At 41.4% G+C, this 21425-nt stretch overlaps 1 protein-coding gene and 1 long non-coding RNA gene across 3 annotated transcripts in view; one reads left to right on the top strand and one right to left on the bottom strand.

The window, feature by feature from the left end:
• The window catches only part of DIS3L2 (DIS3 like 3'-5' exoribonuclease 2), a 380422-nt gene extending 377718 nt beyond the window's left edge, over window positions 1–2704 (bottom strand). Inside the window, exon 1 of one of the 2 annotated variants that reach the window (XM_082466171.1) lies at window positions 2367–2704. The gene's annotated coding sequence lies outside the window, so the exon portion shown is untranslated. The remainder of the gene's footprint in view (window positions 1–2366) is intronic. The other variant, XM_082466170.1, reaches the window with a different exon arrangement.
• Window positions 2705–2864: 160 nt separating this feature from the next.
• On the top strand, window positions 2865–20867 carry LOC309662977. The gene is made up of 2 exons (XR_014265055.1): window positions 2865–11837; window positions 20454–20867. It is a non-coding gene; the product is annotated as an uncharacterized lncRNA (long non-coding RNA).
• Window positions 20868–21425: the final 558 nt, after the last annotated feature.

Genomic DNA, 21425 nt, shown 5'->3' with positions numbered 1-21425 from the left:
AGACAAGGGAGAGGAACTGGGCCTTAAAGAATTGGTAGGATTTGAATTGACTGATGGGAGAAGGAAGGATACTGCAGAGAAGGAGTATGAAAGTACAAATGGACGGACACACCTTGTATGATGTCACTTATATGAGATATCTAGAGTAGTCAAAATCATGAAAACAGAAAGTAGAAGGGTGGTTGCCAGGAGCTGGTGGGAAGGAGAAATAGGCAGTTGTACAGAATTTAGTTTTGCAAGATGAAAAAGTCCTAGCGATGTTACACAACAATGTAAATATAGTTAACTGCACACTTAAAAAATGGTTGAGGGTAAATTTTATACTATGTATTTTTTTAACCACAATTAAAGAGAGTCACAGAAATTAGTGTCCTAGCAGTCATACTAATGCAAAAATATTTCAACTCAACTGACTTCTAATGTCCAATTCTAATCCCTAAAATTCCTTTTTTCCCAATTAAAAAAAAAAGTAGACGTGCCTTGCTAATGGTACCTGGAGTCTCCCTCAACGGCAATAAAGCTGAACGAGCATGTTGAGAAAACGAAGAAAGAGAAGACAATGCAAACACTAAGCAATAGTAGAAGATACAAAGCAGGCTAGTCAAACACAATCTAACTGTGTCATCCCCACCCACAATCCAGCCTAAGTCTCTAAGTAAAACTGTACAGAGGTTTCTCTCTACTCCAAAGATAAACTCTTCAACCTGCTTACAAGGCCCAGCACCCTCTGGCCCACCTCTCCAACCCCCTCTCTCACTAGATTCTTCTACACTCTTCCTGAGCGATACACAGATCTGTATCTTAAGTCCCCAGTCCTCTCCATGAAACCTGCCATCACAGGGTCTTTTTGCCCTTGCTGTTTTTTCTGACTAGATCATTCTTCCCTTCCTGTGCATCCTTCAGATCTCAGTTCAAATGTCACTGCTGTGACTCCCCTAACTCAAATACTTGTCACAGTTGCAGTTTTACATTCACGTGATTAATTTGATTGCATCCGCTGAGGACAGGGATCACGCATGCTTTCACTCTCCCCAATTTCCAATGCTAAACACAGTGCCTAGTGCCAAGTGAGCACTCAAATACTTGTTGAATAAGTGAATAAATGGGCACCAAACCTGTAAGAAAGCAGTAAGATATCACAGAATGTCTGCTTAAGAGTTTGCACATCTTCACAAATGAATCTTTGGAGGATGCCCAAAGCAACTGAGCCTAAAATCCCTATTCAACTCCTACAAAAAAAAATCAATTCAGATACCTGTATAAATTTCTCTGGCTCTTCTATGTCTCTAAGGAAATGCTGAGTACTGTAAGTACTTAATAAATACTTATTGAGCTGAAATGAAATTATACTGTTTTGAATAATGGATTTTGATATATAAACTCCTACATTTTAGTCCCATATAATGTCATTTTTGAAAATTGTTCATATGCCTCAGTTTTAGCTCCATTGTCATTGGATTAATTATAATGTAGTTATCCAACAATGTTCAAATAAGGCTTAGCGTTTCCTTAGTCCCACTTCTTCAAACTCAGTTAAGGGAGGTTTTCAGTCTCTTGTATTTTCATATAAATTTTACTTTGTCAATTTCTGGGGGAAAAAAAGCCAGCTGGGATTTTAACAGAGATTGTGCTGAACCTGTTTTCAAATGTAAATCAAAGATATTAACAACACCTGCCCCTACTTCTTCAACGTAGCAAATTTCACTTGAAATTGTTCCCAGACCTACTCAGTCCCAAGAAGAGGTCCTTCTGTAGAAAACTGTTAAGACACAAAATCTAACTTACAGAATACTAAACGCACTAAAAACTGGAAAGCTAATTCCCAGTTAAAGGATCAGTTCAAAACGCTCGAGTAAATGAGTCTCCACGATCAACGAAGCAGATAAAGTATACCAGTTTGTAAAGCGCCAAGCAGCAGGCAAACACCAAGTATTACAATAAAGTGGCTGCTGTTCAAGGATCCTAAGGCGCCCCATCCCTGTCAATCCCAAACATCTGTATCCGGACCCATAAGAACGCGTCCACAGGTGACCCGAACCTCGGGAAGCGTTCTCTCTACAGCAATAGGCCCTGTTTAACTCTGCTTCTCCTCCCAGGACCCCATACTAGGCTACAAGGGAGGGCCGGCGGGGCTCGGGGGCGAGGGGACGGGCCTGGGAGACCGGGTGGGCTAGGAGCGTGGGGCGTGGGGTGGGCAGGGGCGACGCCAGGGCCGGGGAACGATTCCAGAGGCAAAGGGCACTCGCCCGGGGCCGCCGGCGCAGGTGCCCCCCGAAGCGACGCAGAGGCCTCGAAGGCCAGACCCGGGGTCGCTCCTGGGGAGGGGTCGAGGTCGGGCGCGCGAGGAGGGGACAGGGAGGCCTCACCTTGTCTCCCGGGAGGCAAGCGCCGCCGCGATCCCGCAGTTGCTAAGGAGAATGCTCTTCCGGGTCACGGGCGCGGAGTTATGGAGAGCAACGGTGGCCGGGAGGGGCCAAAAGCGAGGCGCGGGGTGAGCGCGCAGCGGAGGCGGTGGTCTGCTGAAGTTGCGCTGCGGAGGCCGGAGCAGGGCAGGGCCAGGTGGAGCGCACTCCTGACTTCTATGGCCTGGCCTCGCGGAGACGACTGGCTGTAGCCGATGGCTGTTGCTGCCCGGCCTCCTGCTCAGGGGCCAGCCGCTGGCGGGCGCCCTCCCGCCCTGCTCCTGAATGCCCCCAGCCCCAATCCTCAGTGCTGTGACCCGCCGGGCCGCCTCTCACCCAGCCGGCGACGCCTGCCCCCAACTTCTAGCTTATGGGTGTAGCCACGCCGGTCCTCTCCTGTGACAAGGTTTTACTCATCCTTTGATTTACTCCACGCCTGGTTAGTGAGCACCTGCTCAGGGCTAGGTGCAGGGCTGGCCCTGGGATACTGAGGGGGGCAACCCAGGCGTGGTCCTGCCCTCCGAACGGACAGGCAGGTGGGAGGGCAGGCAGGCAGTATCCTGCATATCGTATTGGGATGCGCAAGTGAAGGAAGCTAGGGGAGCCTGCCCTGCGGGCCTACCCAGACTCAGGTGGGGAAAAGCTGATGGTGGAGACCTCAACCAAGTTAAAAGTGTAGGGAAGAATGTTCCAGGGAAGAGTGTAGGCTCGACTGAGAAACCCACCGAAAGGTCTGTACGGCCTGCCCAGGGAAGTGTGTAGAGAGGAGAGAATGGTTAAGGATGGAACCTGGAAAACATCAATATGGTAGCTGTGAACTAAGGAAAAGGAACCCCCAAAGAGGAGGCAGAATGTTTGTTTGAAAGGCTGTTGAGGAGACAGCAGAAGAATTTCAGTAAGGAGGTAATCACCAGTGTAAAATGCCGTGGAGATCCAGAGCCCAGTGGTGACCACAGGAAAATCAAAATTCAGGACTAGGTTGTCAAAGTTGACAGTGGATTGAATCTGTATAGTGAAGGAGTCTACCACCATATTTTCCTTGTTGAAACAAGGGAAAGAGATACATTAAATTGTTCCCGAATGCCTTAATGTTTTCAAAAGCACTGTCACAGTACTTGCAAATTTCAGGATTCCTCTACTAATAACCAATCTCCTTGAAGTTGGAAAATATTTGTTATTTAACCTTGCATCTACAGTGCCTGCCACATACAAAGGCCTCAGTCAATGTTTGCCTAAAGAATAAGAGAACCCGTGGGCCTCTGGTTTTTAATGTTCACAAAGGTCCCTTCCAAACCCTCAGCAAAACTGTGATGTAGGCAAAGCTTGTCTATTCAAACTGTAGAGAGTGGAAGAAACTCAGCAAGGACAGGAAGCAGAGGGTGGTAGAGGTCCAGGGATTCAGTGGATGGGAGAGAGCCCAATAGAGCCAGAGATGGGAAGATCCAGAGAAGAAAAGGACAAAGGATTGAAAACATCGTAGCTGGGCTTTCAGGGCCAGAAATGCGAGATGAAGCCAAAAATAGTTAGAAGCAGGAATAGAAGAGGAAGGACAGTTTTTGTACATAAATTGAACAGAGAGATCCCACTGAGATCGGACTGCTGGCAGAAAGTGCAGTGGCAGCCAGTGTGAACACCGTGGGGCCAGGTGGGCATATCCCCATGTCCTCTAAGGGAAGTGGGCCCTACACTTCCTCATATGGGCCAAAGGATGACCACAGCACATGCTGGAGTGAGTTGGGATGAGAGGCTTGCCCCACAAGCATATCTCCATAATTCCAGTCCATTTCCATTATCACAAGTATTACAATAAGCTCCCCCCCAAAAGAGAAATATTCTTCTTCTCTGAGAGCCTAATAAATCCATCCACAATGGATGTGACCATACATCCATGGAAGGAAACCATGAAATTCAAAATGTGTGGCTGAAGAGTTTAGAACACCCAGGTATCAGCCAAAGGGGCCTAGGAGTAACATCAACAAGGCAGGGCCAGAAAATGGTTACAATTTGGTAAAGGAAAGTTAGTTGTTTTGTGAACAGAAGGGACAAAGTTAACTTGTAACCTAGAAAAAGGAAGCCCCAAATACATGAAGTATAACAGATAAAGTCTACCCCACATTGTCCTGGCAGCCTTGAATATAGCAAATATTCTAAAGAACTGTGTTCTGTTGAAGGGCCAAGGTGATTCATTAGGCTCAACTTGGCTAGGCTTCTGGGACATTTCAGTGGTGCCTCAAGAAATAGAAATTTATCATTGCTATGAAGGGCATATTCTTTGAGAACTGCAGGGAATTGTGGGTGAACTCTGTACTTCAAGGGTGGTATGGGCATGGAAGGTTCCAGGTGATGTGCTTTGTCTGACTGGTCTCTGGATGACGGATGCCAATTAACGACTGAGGAGTGCCCCCAAGACCCAAGATATGAGTGGAGGACTGGAGTTACCATGCCCTGTTCTTATATGAATTGAGCCACCTGCTGCCTCCAGGAGAATTCCATTTTGGCATTAGGAGGGACTGTGTCTGAAATCTAAGCTTTGTTTGCCCCAGAGCTGTCCATACCAACCCTGATTCCTAACCACCACCATCTCCAACTTGAGCTTCCTGGGTACTAACATCCACCCAGTCACAAAGCCAGATACCCAGGAGTCACCCTTGACTCCACTGTCCCCCATCACCACACTGTCACCCTAAACAGCCCGGTCCAAGAACAAGTCCTGTAGACTGTGTCATTCCCCCCACCCAATTCCACTGCCACCAGTTACGGTGAAAGGAGCAAATAACCAAGCAACTCAGGTTCAGTAAGATGTATTACAACCTCAAAGATGAAGCAAGGTGATAAAGGCAGTGTGTGTTCGTGAACAGTGTAATGACCAAACAGCACAAAAACTTCAAGGAGATAAGATGAAATAAATTCATTCAACAACATGTTTTGATTGCCTTTCACATGCTAATTTTGCCTTGAAGTAAAACATAATGAAAGAACTATTAAATAGGTTAAAGAAAAACCTAAGGTAGAGTTGAACATATTCCAACAACCAAAGTGAAAGAGTGCTTGCTGCCCTGGGGGTGTGACTTTGGAAGGCCATACATCAGATGTGGGGTGCATTATAAAGCCCATACCTGTGCAGGCAGAGTACTGTGGGCTGAGAGGGCTGTGGGTGAGCAGAAAATATGTCTCATCAACACCATATCAATTGTTCTTGGCCTCCTCAACTGCAGCAACTAGACCCACCCAGACCACTATTTCCAACTAGGAGTCTTAAACTTAGTTTTAAAAATTACATTTCTCTCTTCCTTCTATCTTCATAGTATTATTTTTATCCTAACTTTTAAAAAACAAATCCTTCTAGAATATTCCCACTTTTTTGCCTCATAGATGTTAGCCTTTATCTTAATTTCTCTTTTACCTACTAGCTCTTATTTAAATTTTCATCTTCTTAAATATTTTTAATCTTTATTGTATCAGGATTCCATCAACATATTAGTCTTAACTTTTTTCGGTTTAATTTAAAATTTTTTTCTAGTTCTTTGCCCTTTTGTTTCTTTTTTATTTCACATATGCTACTTTAAATGTGAATTTTAGAAAATTCTCTCATTTACAATGCTATTTTTTCTAAATTTTTATTTCCACATCTTTAGCTTTAAATTTGTATTAATTTTTATACTCTCTTATCATCTTATTTTAATTTTTATTTCTCTGATCTTCCATCTTGCATATTTTTCTGGTTTTTAACTTGAATTATACGTATAGCTCAGCAACTGCAAATGTTATCTAACAATTATTACACTTTAAATGAGAAAATAAAGAATCATATTTAATTCACCAAATCCAGAATGCTTATACTTTGTTTTGTTGGAGAATTTACTGCAGAGGGAGGTCTTTATAGGACAGAATTTTACTTTTCTTCTGTGCCTTGTCTCCTGCCAGATACCAGCCTCATATGAAGCTAGAATAACAGAAAAGGCGCTCTCAAATTGCAACTCCAATACAGCAGCAATGTGGCGTAGCACTTAAGACGTGGGGAACCAAACTGCCGGGTTCAAATCCAACTCCTCCAGTTACTCACAGTGTGACCTTGGGCAAGTTACTCAACCTCTCTGGGCCTCCGTTTTCCTCACCTATAGAATGTGGGTGATTATGATAGCATCTCATAAGGTTTCTGTGAGATTTAAATGAGTCAATATATGTAAAGCACCTAGAACAGTGCCTGGCACATAGTAAATACATGTGTTTGCTAATATTGTTTAACAAGAAGTTATCCTATACAGTAGTCACTCTTAGGAGTATAAAATAACAAAGTATCTTGTATATGATGGTCCTAACTGACAGAAGCAACTTTTATTCTTCCTCTCGGAGCAGACACTGTAGCCTACCAAAGTTCTCTTTGGCACTTTCTCTTCTTAACCAAACCTCGATATTTGTTTTCAGATATCAATACTCCTCCAAGGACTCATGTATGGGGTGGGGGTGGGGAATAATGTCAGTGAAGAGTGGGTCTGTCTCTCCTTTTCCAATGCCCAACCCTGATTGAGTCTCTGCATTCTAGAGTTCTAGAGAGAAAACATCTGATTGATTGGCTCAGGTCAGCCTATGAATTGGGTTAGGGGTCTGCTGGAGCCAATCAGCTAAGCAAGGGAAACAGAATCACCCAGTAGAATTATGGCTACTCAGGTATACACCATCCTTAGGGGCTGTGTGTGTGTGTGTGTGCGTGCGTGCACACACACGTGCTCTTATTGGAGGGGAGGGTAGCAAAATTTCAATGAAGGGAGAAATGATAATTTTATGCACTGTATAGCCCATCTCCACAGATATGCATACCCTAGCCTGAAAAACAATGATATAAAGTATAGTTGCCATTAAATGTGATAACTGTATTTTTAAATATTTAACTTTTCAGAATGCCAAAATCAGACCAAGAGGATTTGACCTAGGAGGACTTGAAGAAGGTAAGAGAATGACAAAAAGAATTCTGAATCTATTTATAAGAAAAAACATTTTTGAATTAGAACAGATATAAAGAAATGTGTGCAGTCTGCTTTTTGTTGGATAAATGAAAATATAGTAAAACACTAGGAAATTGGGTTGTTCAGAAAATGTTACATTTGATCTCACTTAAATGAATCAAAAAACACAGCATCCAATAGAAATCCTATATTAAAGAGAAAACAAAGAATTTTATTAACTGAGAAAAATACAGAGTAACACAGTTAGAACAATTATAAGATTACGTGTAAATGGACTAAATTCTCCTATTTAAAAAACAGAATCATAGACTGGATTAAAAAGACAAAATCCACACCTATGAATCTTGTTTTTAAAAAAACATTTAAAGAAAAGGGAGATAGAATAATTTAAAAGCCTGGCTCAGATAAATCATGCTTACACAAAAGCAAGAATAGTGGGTCCCAGCTTGACTGAATAAGTTATGTTCATCCCAGGATTCCTGCATATCTGGGCATGCCCTGAACACCAGTGGCAGGACCCACTGGAGGGTTGTTTACATGAGAAGCTAGCATCCTAGGAAAGAGCCCCTTCTTCAGGCAAAGCCAAAGAAAAGCCCAAGGACAGCAGGCTAGTATAATGCTGTGTGCAGCAGGGAGGCTGCAGGGAAAGTGCCAACAAAACAATCTGTTTGGCCTAAGGCAGTCCTGCTCTTTAGCTTTTCAACAGAACGGGGCACCAGCAAAGAAGGGTGCTGTTGGAGCTTGCTGGCGTAAACTCTCCACAATACTCCATTCATTGGCCCCAAACACAGGCTCTAACCCAGCCCCACTGAGGGATTGTCAGCAAGTCCCTACACCTCGGGGGCCTCTGTTTCTCTTCTACAAAAGGGTGATTAGAGGAACTGATCCAAAAAGGGAAAATTGAGAAATAGAGAGCTTTCTCAAATGTACATTAAGCTTTCACAAAAATTAATTGCAATTTTGAAGATAAAGATATTCACAATAGCTAAGCAAAGATTTTACACGTGCTTCCTCAGACTTCCATATGATAAAATTGGAGAGAAAGCCAATACATCACCTATATGCACATGACCAGGCAAGAATAGAAGGAAGTTCTGTGATGGAACGATTAAGTTGAAAAGGCAACACCAAATATGGGGATGTTATGTTAAAGACAAACAAAAAAGAGATACCGGGTACACAGTTAAAGCTGTATTGAAGGAACTCTGGTATCTTTCATGCTTATGGTAACAAGAAAAAGGGAAAAATTATCAACTAAATCTACACCTAAATTTTTTTAAAAGATATAAGTAACAAATTTTAAAAGGAACAGTAACAAATACGAAATCAAATAAATTAATTAGATAAAAAGAGAATATCTGCTTAATATGCAAAACTGAGATTAACAATGAACTAATATAATATTTACAGACTACTAGTATAGCAAATTAAATACCCAAGAAAATACAAGAGAAACAAAAATCTAAAGACTATATAAACACAAAAATGTTTCAGTTATTAGGAAATACAATTCAAAGCTAAAATCAAATAAATTTTAAAATTAAAAGGAATTAACAATTTTGAATAAAACCAACACAAGAAGAAAATTCAGAACAACAGGAAAAGATTAGCAAAAGGGAAGGTTCACAAGAAATATAGAAAACCTATTCAGTGAAGATTTGTAGAATGACTGAGTGAAATTTTTGAAAAAAGCACCTAGACTTGATATTGCTGTCATTAACATTTTCAACAGCAAGTAAATAAACAAAAACTCAATTCATTTTGTAAGGCAAATACGTTCACTTCCTGCCTACTTGTAAAGATAAAGATTACAATACAAAAAAGTTTTAAAGTTTTTGCTTCATACATAATTTTACCACTTTTGCACATTTATTTTCATTTTATTCTATTACTAGTACCATATTTTTATGTTGCAGAGTTGTATAATGTGAAACTATTTTACACCCCTTCTTTTAAAAATTGTATCTTAGTATTTTCCATGTTTATTTTAGGGTTTTCTTTTATTTTTTTCTTTGTTATACAAATTATAAATGTTCACATGAAGAAGTAACTAAAAATTTATGAGTAGTTCTGCTACCTAAAGTTAGATAGATTGTAGATTGGTAGGTAGATGGATACATAGTACATACATATATACATACAGACATACATACATGGGTAGGTAGACATACATTTGGATTTGGATTGGAATATACTTTTTTGAAATTTTTAAACTGAAGTATAATTCACATGACATAAAATTCACCATTTTAAAGTGTACAATTTAGTGGTTTATAGTATAGTCACAATGTTGCACAGTCATCACCACAATAAATTTTAAAACATTTTCACCACACCAAAAAGAAATCCCATACCATTAGCACTCCCCATTTCCCTCCCATCCTTCCAGCCCTAGGCAACTACCAATCTACTTTCCGTTTCTATGGATTTCCCTATTCTGAACATTTTATATAAAAGGAATCATACAATACGTGACCCCTTATGACTGGCTTCTTTATCTTAGCATAATGTTTTCAAGATTCATCCACATTGTAACGTGAATCACTAATTCATTCCTTTTTATGGTTAAATAATATTCATATATATAATATATGTCACATTTTGTTTATCTGTTCATCAGTTGCTGGACATTTGGGTTCTTTCCACTTTTTGGCTATTGTGAATAATGCTGCTATGAACATTCAAGTACAAGTTTTCGCATGAACAGATGTTTTCAATTCTTTTAGGTATATATATAGTTGTAAAATTGCCTGGTCATATGGGCTGGGTCATATCGTAACGGTGCCATTTTACATTTCCACCAACAATGTATGAGGGTTCCAATTTCTCCACAACTTTGACAACATTTGTTATTTTCCATTTTTTAAATATAGCCATTCTAGTGGAGTAGTATCTAGTAAAGTGGCATCTTATTGTAGTTTTAATTTGCATTTCCATAATGGCTAGTGATGATATTTATTGACCATATGTATATCTTCTTCTTCGGAGAAATTTCTATTCAAGCCCTTTGCTCATTTTTTAATTGGGTTATTTGTCTTTTTATTGTTGGGTTGTAAGAATTCTTTATGTATTCTGGATTCTAGGCTCTTATCAAATAAATGATTTGCAAGTATTTTCTCTCATTTGGTGTGTTGTCTTTTCACTATCTTAATAATGTCCTTTGATGAAAAAAGTTTTAAGCTTGGTGAAGTCCAAATTATCTATTTTTCCTTTGGTTGCTAGTCCTTTACGTATCATATCTAAGAAACTGTTGCCTAATACAAGGTCATGAAGATGTATACCTATGTTTTCTTCTGAGAGTTTTATACTTTTAGCACTTACGTTTAGATCTTTGATCCATTTTGAATAAATTTTTGTATGTGGTGTTAGGTAGAGGTCTAACTTCACTCTTCTGAATGTGGTTAGCCAGTTGTCCCAATGTTCAAAAAACTATTCTTTTCCCATTTAATGATCTTAGCATCCTTGTCAGAATCAATTAACTGTAGATATATGGGTTTATTTCTGGACTCTCAATTCTATTCCATTGATTTGCCTACCTTTATACCAGTGCCACATTTTCATGATTACTGTAGCTTTGTAGTAAGTTTTGAAATTGAAAACTGAGTCCTCCAGTAGAATATACTTTAACATTGTTTTGTTACTCTTTACCTTCAAAAACTTGAAAATATTCACATAACATGTCAACAAATACAATTCTATAGCATCAATTTAAATAAATGTGTAGTAGTATCCCACATGAATTTTCCATTAGTTATTTGACTAGAATTACAGCATATTGTTAGATTCATAGGTTATTTCCAATATTTGTTATAATAAACAATTTAATTTTTACTTATTAGAGGCTTATCTTGGATGCTATAAATGTATTTTCTTCTGAGTATATTTTTTTCATGACTTTATCCAATTCTCTATTAAGACCTTCAATCCAAGTAACTTGTAAAATCTCTTATTAAAGTGTAATATTAACCATCTTCTGTCATTCTTGCTATAAACAATTTCCTGTCCATTTTTTTCTCATTTATTTATTTTTTAAATTTATTTATTTTATTTATTTATTTTTGGCTGCGTTGGGTCCTCATTGCTGCGTGTGGGCTCTCTTCGGTTGCAGCAAGCAGGGGCTACTCCTTGCTGCAGTGCACAGGCTTCTTATTGCAGTGGCTCCTCTTGTTGCAGACCATGGGCTCTAGGCACGCGGGCTTCAGCAGTTGCAGCATGTGGGCTCAGTAGTTGTGGCTCGCGGGCTCTAGAGCACAGCCTCAGTAGTTGTGGCGCACAGGCTTAGCTGCTCCACGGCATGTGGGATCTTCCCGGACCAGGGATCGAACCCATGTCCCCTGCATTGGCAGGCAGATTCTTAACCACTGTGCCACCAGGGAAGTCTCTGTCTCATTTATTTTTAATTTACAGGAATGGAACAGCAGCCAGGGCATCTTGCTGATTAGAATATTTTGGAAAAAAAAGAAAACTGAAGGTAAGCTGATTCTTAATCTTCAAAAGTGGCCTTTTATTCTGCTTGGGAGATATAAATCCTTGTTATTTTTCTGTATTTATTTTGAAAAGTAATACATTCATCTAGTGCAAAATTCAAGAGATACCAAAGAGTAGCCAGTGAATAAATCTCCCCCCATCCCTGTCCAACAGCACCCAGTTCCCCTGTCTGTTACCAGTTTCCTCCATCCCAATATCCATCCATCCATCCGTCCATCCAAATGACATTTTCATGGTGCCTGCTCTATGTGAAGACAAGCAGGTTCAGAGAGATTTGAATCCCATCTCTACCACCGACAGCCGTGGCCTTGGGCAGACCACTTGGTCAAGTCTCAGTTTCCTCATCTGTGAAATGAGGATAAAGATAATTACCTCATGCATCATTGAGAGGATATATATAAGGTAACTGGCAGAGGCCTGGGTGCTGTGGATACCACTGTGAAGCCAGATTTTATGTCCTCAAGAGCTCTGTTCAAGCACTCCTCTTAGGTCTGCATCTTAGTTCCCCCTTCTTATTGCCCCCCCCTTTGGATCAGGCTATTTTTCTGGCTGCCAACCTAGAAGCTTTCATGTCCTCTCCTCCCACTGCAAGGAGGCCTGTCCACAGGGCCAGGCCCTGCAGACAGCCATGAGGTGGAAGCCTGGGGCTTTCCACTGCCTCGTACTTTCCATGAGGATTTTTAACTAAATTCTCAAACATCACATTCACCAGTGTTATCTTGTCAGATGCTGTAAAAACGTTTGCACTTTTATCTCAACATTACGGATGGCATGTGTTCAACCATGGGGAGAAAAGATAGACAATGAACTCACTCACCTTATTCAGGTGTCATAGTTTTGTTCTTCTTGAAGAAAAATAGTCACTGAACTCTGTTTGAAAATACTGGTCAACATCTTCCCTACCAGCTATGCCATCTATCTGCAGAGAAGAGCAAGTTTTTAGTCTGAAAATACCCATATCCAGACGTGGGGTTATTTTATTTATTAATTTATTTATTTTCTGGCTGCACCTCTCAGCTTGCAGGATCTTAGTTCCCCAACCAGGGATTGAACCCGGGCCCTGGCAGTGAAATTGCTGAGTCCTAACCGCTGGACCGCCAGGGAATTCCCATTGGGTTTATTTTTTAACAAAGTGTTCTCACTGTGTCACTGAACACACTAAGAAAACACACTCTGCGGAGGGGCACCTTCGGAATGTGGAGGGACTCTTGGAAGAGACCAAGGCAGGGAAGCTGGTGTGTTTGGGGGAGTTGCATCCTGGAGGCCAGTCTCTCCCTCCATTCCTGCCTTTGGTTTCTTCTGCCACCAGGGAACTGCTACCTGTGAGGTGACCAGGTTGTCCCCATACCGGTCATCCTCTGGAGGAAGCTGAGAGCTTTCCCCCCACCCCCAGCTAGGTCTCCCCACCAGCCCAGTGTCTGGAGGTGTAGGCAGCCAGGCCCCAGAGGGCCCACCCTACCTCCCTTCTCTCCAGGCACAGTATAGATGCACTTTATCCAGATCAGAGGAGCTGGACCAGCTCCACCCAGAACTGGGTTCTTAGTGAAATCTCAGCTGAAAATCCCATGGCCTTGTGTACCCAGTACATCCCCAGAAAGGCCTCCCAGGATCTAAGTCTTTAGATCTTTCTCTTGGAACTGGCTGTGGGGGAGCCCCAAAGGGTCCATCTTCACAGCCAGGTGCTGTGACCGGTGAGACTGGCGAGGTGAGCAGGGAGTTACTGGGGCAGCAGCAGGAGGTGTCCGTGGTTACCTGGCTGTTCGGTGTAACAGATGCCTTCTCTATATGTGCCTGTTTTATCCAGTTCATATATGGGAATTTTTAGCAATGCACTATTATCATTGCTTTAAATCTATTTGTCCGATCCAGATAGTTGAGACCTGCCTCGATAAATTTGGTCCATCTCAGAACCCCCTGTTCTATTTTTTTCAACCCATCTAGTCCTTTACCAGTAACACATCCTTCATTAGAATTTATAACACACTTTTGTATCTAGGAGGACATTTATGCCTTAAGACTTTTCTTCTTAAAAAATCTTTTTGATCATTTTCATAAATTTATGGTTCCTGAGAAAATTTGGAATCAGTTTTTCAGCAATCACAAAGATACTGAGATTTTGTTTGGAATCATGTTAAACTTATGCAGAACTTAGGGCAGAATTAACATCTTTATAATACTAAATCTTCTCATGGGGACACGTGATACAGCTCTCCATGTAGTCAAGAGTTCCTTCATGTCCCATAACATTAAATTATGTTTAATTTTTGATATGGCTATTATTAATGGGCTTTTTAGATGTATTTGCTGATGGGTTATTATTGTCATATAGGAGGGTATTTTATTTTTATTTTTTAAAATGTATTTTGTATGGGGCCACTTTTATATTTCCTTTAAATGATCATTTCACTAAACCCAATAAGAAGAATTGGAAAACAAGAGACTATGTTATCATTATACGTCAAGATATTGCAGGGGGGTGGGGGGGGGTGGTGTGATGAACTGGGTGATTGGGAATGACATGTATACACTGATGTGTATAAAATTGATGACTAATAAGAACCTGCTATATAAAAAAATAAATAAAATAAAATTTTAAAAATTTAAAAAAGATATGACCATATATCAACCCCCCCCAAAAAAAACAACCAAAAAAAAAGTACCAAGAAAATAGTGAAAAACTATTAATACAATAAGAATATTTAGTTATTAGTCCAAATTTTAAAATAACATGTAAACATTAATAGTTTTATTTATGTCAGCAATAACTGGTAATAAAACATAATTTTTAAAATCCACAGCAAGAAAACATTGTTTTTTAAATCCCATTTGTATGGCCACAAAACCTATAAAAAGTCAAGAATAACTTAATGAAGATGTGTAAGACCTATATGAGAAAACTTTAAAGCTATGGAAAATGGAAAAGCACAACTTGTCCCTGGATAGGAAAACTAAATATTGAAAAGATGTTAAATTACCTTAAGTTTATGTGTAAATTCAAGAAAATGCCATAAAATCATAGCAGGATATTTGGTGGACTTGGATAAATTTCTCTAAAGTTCTTCTGGAAAATAAATATAGAAGAATTTCCTGAAAAAGAAGAGTATCCTGGGACTGATATGCCCTACTAGATATTAGAACATATTTTTAAACCACAGTGAATAAAACAATATGGTCAGGAGTAAGCAGGAAAAGCAATAAAACAGAGTCCAAAACTTTACATAAGTATGTATGAGAATTCAGCATGAGAACAGTAAAAGTTTAAACTGGTGGGAGAAAAACTTAACAATTATGCTACAAAACTCAATAAATGGTATTGAGACAACTGGCTACCCATTTGGGGAAAAACAGTTGTATTCTTCACTGTAAACCCAAATAAATTCCAGAAAGAATAAAAATATAATTTTTTTAAAGTATAGTGTGCCAAAATAAAAAAGTACATACAAGCACACCTCACTTTATTATGCTTCACTTTATTGTGCTTCACAGATACTGCATTTTTTACAAATTAAAGCTTTGTGGCAACCCTGCACCAAGCAAGTCTATTGGCACCATTTTTCCAATAGCATTTGCTAACTTCGTGTTTCTGTGTCACATTTTGGTGTCACAATATCACTAACTTTTTCACTATTGTTGTATTATAGGGGTCTGTGTTCAGTGATCTTTGATGTCACTACTATAACTCACTGAAGGCTCAGATGATGCTTAGCATTTTTTAGCATTAAACTATTTTTAAATTAAGGTATATACATTTTTTTAGAAATAATGCTATTGCACAGTTAATAGACTAAAGTATAGAATAAACATAACTTTTATGTGCACTGGGAAATCAAAAAATTCATTTGACTAGCTTTATTACGATATTCACTTTATTATAGTGGTCTGGAACCAAACCCACAGTATCTCTGAGGTGTATGCCTGTAATATTTCTATAATTTTGTGTTAGAGTCACTGAAGAATGAGAAGATTTTTTGCCTCTGGAACACTTTTCAAAATGTCAAGTGAATTTATCCTTTCCAGGGATGTAAACTTGTCCAAGGCATTGACTTATAATAAAAATTTGGAGAGAAGCTCTGTTTTTCATAGGGACAATATCATAAAAAGGAGGTTTCTTGTGATTAGCTAAACTCAAAGCTCTCCGCCAGATAAGGTGAATTTTCAAAAGGCAATTACATCTCCAGGTTTTGTTCAATTTCAATGTTATGGAGGTAAGTTTATGGACTTCATGAATCCATTCCTATTTCCCTACGAAGTATCAATTATTTTTCACCATACCAAAACCAACGTAGTGGGAAAGCCATAGGCTTCGCCTGCTTGGCAGACAAGTAAGATCACATGTACATTCATGCCCACATTACCCTGGCTTTGGGACCTCCCTGCCTTGCCAGCAGGAAGGCAATTTGTGGGTGAAACCTCCCCTAATATGTCAGGTCCTCCTGTAGTGCTTGGATGTGTCCCTGAATCTGTCCTCCTGGAGCTCCTCCAGCTGCCTGCTGGGGAAGCAGAAATCCCGACAGTCCCTCAGGGACAAAAGACAACCACTTCAGGGCCCCACCCCATCTCCACTCTTACCCTCAGCCTCACTCACTAGCTTTGGTGCCTCCAGCCCTGTAGCCCAAACGCCCGAGGTGGACCCAGGTCCCTGGCTCTCCTGGTCATGGTGCAACTGCAGCTCCAGCCACAGGGGGAGCCCCAGCAGTGCCTCTGAAACACAGTCCCTATACTAGTGCCTGATTTCTGCCACCTCTGCTGCCACCTTGGAGATTAGCACTCCCACGGGGGTCCTTAGAAGAGAAGGGAAGGGAGAGGCCGCCTCCCCATGTTGCCAGGGTGTCCAGGGAAAGCACCAGCATCCCAAGGCAGCACAGCCTTTCCTGTTCACACACAACCAACCCCCCTGGTCCCACCCGTGGTGCCAGCAGACTTGGATGACCAGAGATGGGAGTGAGCTCCTGCCTGGGAAGACTCAGTTCCCTACACTGGGGCACAGAAACCCCAGTGTGACCACAGGCTGGGGGTTTCTTTCAGGACTCCTGTACGTCCTTGTGCCGGTTGTTCTTCACTTACCCTCTCACCTCCCAAATCCATTCTCTTCATTCTCTGCCCTGCTCGGCCATGTTCTGGCAGTGGCTGCTTTCTTTGGTTAAAAGTACTATTGAAAGGCCCCTCTTTCATGTTCCAGCTCTCCGTCACTATCCCCTATTAATTCCCTTATCATGAATAGTCCCCCCACTAAATTCTCCCAGTTAAACCCTCTGAGTTGCCGTAAACCTGACTCCAATGCCCCCCACCCCAGGATGCTTGGGCAGACAAGTGACTCCTAAAAATGATGAAATAGACCATCCTATCAGTAGAATAGATGAAGATTGAGTCACATTTAATCTGATTTAGAAAAAGAGAAAAATGTACCATTTCTTTTGTTTTTTTTAACTTCCCTCTTTTTTAAAAAAAATTATTTATTTATTTATTTTTGGCTGTGTTGGGTCTTCGTTGCTGCGTGCAGGCTTTCTCTAGTTGCGCCAAGTGGGGGCTACCCTTCGTTGTGGTGCGCGGGCTTCTCTTTGCAGTGGTTTCTCTTGTTGTGGAGCATGGGCTCTAGAGCGCAGACTTAGTAGTTGTGGCGCATGGGCTCAGTAGTTGTGGCTTGTGGGCTCTAGAGCGCAGGCTTAGTAGTTGTGGCACTCGGGCTCAGTAGTTGTGGCGCACAGGCTTAGTTCCTCCGCAGCATGTGGGATCTTCCCAGACCAGGGCTTGAACCCGTGTCCCCTGCATTGGCAGGCAGATTCTTAACCACTGCACCACCAGGGAAGTCCCCAAAATGTAGCATTTCTTGCATGTCAGTGTTGCAGAGCAAATGTACACTGTGACCCAAAGTTGGACCGCTGTGAGCAGTCGGGCTCTCTGTCCCTTGGCCACTCTGAGCCCTCTCGTATTCTTCATCACTCCGTGAAGAGATTTCAGGTGCATACGATCGTTTGTCACCTTCACTAATGCTGTCTCCTTGGCTTCGGCTCCAGGGGCAGAATCGAAACCCAGGTGCTCAGAGAGGAGCCCAGTTCCTCACACAGATCTGGAGTTTGCTCCTTAACCTGCAAGTCCCCGGACCAGGCTGTTTTGGTTACAAAGAGACATTGATCACATATAATCTCAAGCGGAGTAAAATGGTTGGATTCTGCCCTCCTTTCTCTTTAAGTTGTATTTTAATGACTTGATATCTCTTTTGGATAAGCTGGATGCTCACCTCTCCCAACTGCGACCCACAGAATACTGCACTAGAGAGAGTGAAAAGTTACACATCCTCCTGTGACATGGACTGACTGCCATGAGTTAGTATGGACTTAGTAAATGGTGAGAGCTGCTACCTAAGTACTGCCAGGAAGAGATGGCTAAATGTCAGTAATTTTAAAAAATCATGCTTTCTGGACAAAGTTTTCTCAACTGATGACAGGCTTGTAGCTAAACAACTTAATAAAGGAATTCAAAAAATTTAATTACTGGGTCTAGCAGTGTGTTCTGTAAATAACACTAGCCTGGAGGTTTCATCAAGAAATAATAATTGTCTAAAGTTAGATGTTTTATGCTTTACTTGGAATTTTTAAATGATTGTAGTAGGCGATTGGTAACACCTGCATTAAAATTTTTCCGTATTAAAAAATAAAGCTGGATCCCTACCTCACACCTTAATAAATTCCAGATAGGTTAGAAGTAAAAACGTACACATAAACCAACACATACAAAACTCCATAAAAGTACTAGGGAAAAGAGTGATGTTTATTTAATCTTGGGAGGTGAAAAGATAGACCTTTCTAAAAATGACACCAAAGCTAGAAACCATTAAAAAATATGATGGATTTGACTATATAAAAATCTGAGACTTCCATATGGTATTCACATGTATTTAAAAGTCAAAGCAGAAACTGAGAAAAAGCATTTTGACATGTGAGAAGCAAAGGCATAATGTTCCTGATATATAAAGAGCCATTACAAATCAATTAGGAGTAAAAGAATACTCTAGTAGGGGGCTTCCCTGGTGGCACAGTGGTTGAGAATCTGCCTGCCAATGCGGAGGGCACGGGTTCGAGCCCCGGTCTGGGAAGATCCCACATGCCGCAGAGCAGCTAGGCCCGTGAGCCACAATTGCTGAGCCTGCGCGTCTGGAGCCTGTGCTCCGAAACAAGAGAGGCCGTGATAGTGAGAGGCCCGCGCACCGCGATGAAGAGTGGCCCCCACTTGCCACAACTAGAGAAAGCCCTCGCACAGAAACGAAGACCCAACACAGCCATAAATAAATAAATAAACAAATACTTAAAATTAAAAAAAAAAAAAAAAAACAATACTCTAGTAGGAAAATGAGCAATGGATATGAAGTGGAAATTGACCAAACTTTGCAAATGGCCAGTGACTTCATGAGAGGATGTTCAACCTTACCTGTAGCCGAGGGAAGATTTAAAGAAGAAGAAAGGAAAAAGAAAACCACACTTGCCACCACCACAGCAAAACTCCTGGGATGGTCTTTCCTCACCCACCAGATGAACAAAGGTGCAAAAGATTGTAACACCCAGTGTTGGGGAGAGTTCTGAAAAGGGCTTTTCACACTGCTGGTGGGAAGGGTGTAAGTATATACAACTTTTTGGAGAGAAGTTGGTCAATATGTATCAGAAGCCTTTTTAAATGGATATTTTTTGACCTAGTAACGCTCCTGTTACCCCGATCTGGCCTTGAGGGAAGGGACACAGTTTCCTTTGACTATGTTATCCAGAACATAGGACTGGCTCCTCCTAGTTTCCCCAGCAGAGCAAAGGCCAGGCTGCCTGAAGGTGCCGGTGACTGGACTGACAGCATGGCACAGACAGCAACATAACAGCCACTGCAGGCCCAGCCCCAGGCCAGGGTCACTCACTGGAAGCCCCTGCTTCCATTTGGCCGAGGGCAGTCATCACCCCTCTCCAGAACTGGCCCCGGCCTCTCCTTACAGCAAAGCCAGGCCCCACTGACCCAACCGTCAGCTCCAGAGAGAGGATATCTTTCCACCACCCTCCCCATTCTTCACTTCCTGCCCCTGCACCTGGGTATTTCCTCCAGCCTACTGGGTTGGGGTCTGATTCTCTGATCCCGTTAAGATAATCACAATATACTGCAAGATCTAAGCTCATCTGTGGTCATATTCTTGCATTTATAATAGTAAAAATATGGAAACAACGTACAAATCCAACACTAAGAAAGTGACTAAGTAAATTGAGACCTCCATACATTAAAATGCCATAGAAAATGATGACATACACCTATATATATTTACGTGGAATGAAGACAATGGGAGAATTACATGAGTCAATCCAAGTGCCCAGGACAGGACCAGCCACATAAAACGTGCTCAAGAATTGTGGTTAAGTGGAAAAAGAGGCGACAAAACAGTGTTATGGTTCAAAAGCATTTTGATATTAAAATATATGCATCTTTATGTGTATATATACATAGAAAAATATATGGAAGGATGTAAACTGAAATGTGAGCAGTGCCTGTTTTGGGGTGGTGGCTTACACATCCATTTGCGTCATTTATATTGTCTGTGTTATAATGATAATGTGATACTTTATTGTTTCAGACTGATTCAGGAAATGGACACGAAAAAAGATTTCAAGAATTTTCTGGTCAACCTTATCTTGACATGAAAAATCTTGACACGTGAACTTGGTGATGCAGCACAGGTTACATATTAATCAGGAAAAGAGGGGCTTCCCTGGTGGCGCAGTGGTTGAGAATCTGCCTGCCAATGCAGGGGACACGGGTTCGAGCCATGGTCCGGGAAGATCCCACATGCCGCGGAGCAACTAGGCCCGTGAGCCACAACTACTGAACCTGCGCGTCTGGAGCCTGTGCTCCGCAACAAGAGAGGCCGCGATAGTGAGAGGCCCACGCACCGTGATGAAGAGTGACCGCCACTCGCCGCAACTGGAGAAAGCCCTCGCACAGAAACGAAGACCCAACACAGCCATAAATAAATAAATAAATAAATAAAGTATGTTTCTTCCACAAAAAAAATTTTAAAAAAGAGTGAAATGAGGCCTTTAAAAAAAAAATCAGGAAAAGAAAAACTATTTTTATTTTTCAGAAGTTAGACTATAATAAAGAACTTTCATAATTTTTTAAACATTACAATGTTTGAGGCCCGCTCGGGGGACCGTGACTACGGGAAGCCAACCTCCTACCACCCCCTGGGCTGGAGGGGACCAAATTCCTTTCTGCAGAAAGTTCAACTGCCCTCAGGTATTTGCCCAGGTTCGCCCAGCTTCAGTACAACAGGAACCCTGAGACTGAACCCCACACGCAGCTCTAGGCTGACCACCTTAAGCACTACAGCAAAGAGACTTCTTCCTTGCCAGCTCCAGAGAGGGAAAAATCCCTGGAAGTTCTTTGAAGGGCCTGGCTTGGGCCACATACCCAGCCCTGAGTCAATCATATAGCCGCGGGCATGCAACCTGTTGTAGACAACTGTTGTTCTTCAATTCCCACTACCTCTTACCCTTACTGTTAACCTCTTACCCGTTGATTTGGTGACGGTAATCAAATCTCCTTT

Source organism: Balaenoptera physalus, assembly GCF_965194825.1.
Source record: "Balaenoptera physalus genome assembly, chromosome: 6".
NCBI classification, from domain to species: domain Eukaryota; kingdom Metazoa; phylum Chordata; class Mammalia; order Artiodactyla; family Balaenopteridae; genus Balaenoptera; species Balaenoptera physalus.
This window is presented reverse-complemented; position numbering and strand designations above follow the sequence as displayed.